At 42.0% G+C, this 2,700-nt stretch overlaps 1 pseudogene; it reads left to right on the top strand.

Annotated features, from left to right (window-relative positions):
* Positions 1-766: 766 nt before the first annotated feature.
* On the top strand, positions 767-1,216 carry LOC103737164 (annotated as a pseudogene).
* The last annotated feature ends 1,484 nt before the right edge of the window (positions 1,217-2,700 follow it).

Here is a 2,700-nt window from a genome sequence, read left to right as displayed (position 1 = left end):
CATGGCAGCTAACAACTGTCTGTAACTTCAGTTCCATGGAATTTGATGCCCTCTTCTGATCTCTGTGGACATTACATGACATGAGGGCACTTACACATATGCAGGCAGACATACCACTCATACACATACAATAAAAATAATAACAATAAGGTAGAGGCTGGGCGTGGTGGCACACGCCTTTAATCCCAGCACTCGGAGGCAGAGGCAGGCGGATCTCTGTGCGTTCAAGGCCGGCCTGGTCTACGTAGTGAGCTCCAGGACAGCTGGGGCTACAGGGAGACCCTGTCTCAAAAAGACCAAAAAATAAATAAATAAAATAAAATAAATAAAAATAAGGTAGAGAACTGACCCAGAAAGGCATTTGATATCAACCTTTAGTCTCCACAGGCATGCATAAGCATGGGCACCTGCACACTAATGTTTACACATCCATATCCATAGCCCCCCCCCAGAGAGAGAGAGAGAGAGAGAGAGAGAGAGAGAGAGAGAGAGAGAATGTTGTTGTTCAAGCAGGGTCAGACAACTGACTCCATTTCAACGATTTTTTCTTATTGTATATGATTAGCTTGTGTTATTTGTTTGAATATTTATGCAGACAATATGAGTTATACTGATATCTACATAAATAATTCATACTTTATAAAATTTCACATTTTTGAATTCATTTTAGTTGTAATAATTTACCTTTTCTAGTTAAAATAAGTATGGCCAAAAATACTATATTTAAAATGAACTCTGGCCCATTGCTGAAGCGGCAGCTGCCAGAATGAAGTTCAGTGTCTTTGTGACTTCTGACTGAAGCAAGAACTGGAAAAGGCATGTCAAGGCACCCTCTCACATTCAGAGGAAGGTTATGTCCTCCCCTCTTTCCAAAGAGCTGAGACAGATGTACAGTGTTCGATCTACGCTCATTCAAAAGGATGGTCAAGTTCAGGTTGTACGAAGACACTACAAAGGTCAGCAGATTGGCAAAGTGGTCCAGGTTTACAGGAAGAAGTATGTCATCTACACTGAGCAGGTGCAGTGGGAAAAGGCTCATGGCACAACCGTCCATGTGGGCATTCACCCCAGCAAGGTGGTTATCACCAGGCTGAAGCTGGACAAAGACCGCAAGGAGATCCTGGAGTGGAAAGCCAAATCTCACCGAACAGGAAAGGGAAAGAGCAAATACAAAGAAGAAACCATCAAAAGATGCAGGAGTGGAGTCTTACATTAAAAAACTGCCCAAGTGACAATAAATAAATAAGTCAAAATGAAGTCTGAAGGAACTGGAGAGGTGGCTTAGTGGTTAAGAGTGTTTACTGCTGTGGGCTAGAAAGATGGATCAGCAGTTAAGAACACTGGCTGCTCTTGAAGAGGACCTGGGCTTGATTCTCTACACCTACATGGCAGCTAACAACTGTCTAACTTCAGTTCCACGGGACCTGACTCTTCTGATCTCTGTGGGCATTTCACACACAGGTGCACTTACATACATGCAGGCAAAACACTCATACACATAAAAATAAGTAAAGAAAAAAATTTGAAAAAATTTTTAAATATTTTTAATTATTTTTATTTTATGTACATGCATGTATTGCCTGCCTGTAGGTAAGTGCACCTGTGTCATGCAATGCTCTGGAGGACAGAAGAGGCTGTCGGATCCCCTGAAAGTGGAGTTACAGACAGTTGTTAGCTGCCATGTGGGTTCTGGGATTCAAACCCAGATCTTCTGCAAGAACAGCCAGTGTTCTTAACCACTGAGCCATCTCGCCAGCCACAGAAATTTTTTTATTTTAAAAGAATGTTTACTGCTTTGGCAGAGGGCACAAGTGGTTCCCAGCACCCACATGGCAGCTCACAAATGTCTGTAATGCCAGTTCCAGGGGCCCAATCCCTTCCTCTGCCTCTATGGGCCCCTGAGCACAAATGGTACACATGAACTCAAGTACACAAGACACACAACAATAAAATAAATAAACAAATGAAGTCTGAGGATTTGAGAGTAACTGTGTAAACTAGTAACTGTGACTAGTAATTGTGGAGCAAATTTCAGGGAGAAAGTCAGTTGCATTTGCTATGGAAGAGAACCTGAAATGGCTATTTATTGCATGAGCTATTTGAAAGATAATAAAGTAAAATATTAAGATAAGATTTAAATTCTCATTAAAGATTTTTAAAGTAATTTATTTATTTTTATTTTATGTGTATGAACATTTTGCCTTGCATGTGTGTAAGTGCATGTGTGCCATTCAATACCTAGGGATGCTAGAAGAGGGCACCAGATTCAGAGGGTTGTGAGCCACCATGTGGTGCTGGGAACCAAACCTAGGTCCTCTGCAAGAGCAGCCAGTGATCTTAACCACTGAGCCTTCTCTCCAGTGACCTCAGTAAAGACTTTTAGGTTGCTTTGTTTTTTAAACAAACTCTCACTGAATAGCCCCAGACTAATCTCAAACAAATACTCCTGCCTCCCATGTGAGGCTGTCAACTTTCTTTTCTTTCTTTCTTTTTTTGGGGGGAGTGGGGGGCGGAGAAACTGGAACTCACTATGTAGCCCAGGTCTGGCCTTGAACTCACAGAGATATGTCTGCCTCTGTCTCCTGAGCACTGGGATTAAAGGCACCACTAAGCCTAGGGAGGCTGTCAACTTTTAACACAATCTGAACATGTGACTTTGGCTAGCTGTGAAATGGCCTGGATTTTTGCGTAAAAATGAGA

The sequence above is a fragment of the Nannospalax galili genome, unplaced genomic scaffold, assembly GCF_000622305.1.
Source record: "Nannospalax galili isolate Female #2095 unplaced genomic scaffold, S.galili_v1.0 scaffold117, whole genome shotgun sequence".
In the NCBI taxonomy this organism is placed as follows: domain Eukaryota; kingdom Metazoa; phylum Chordata; class Mammalia; order Rodentia; family Spalacidae; genus Nannospalax; species Nannospalax galili.
The sequence above is the reverse complement of the archived record's forward strand: the minus strand, read 5'-3'. Positions and strand labels throughout refer to the sequence as shown.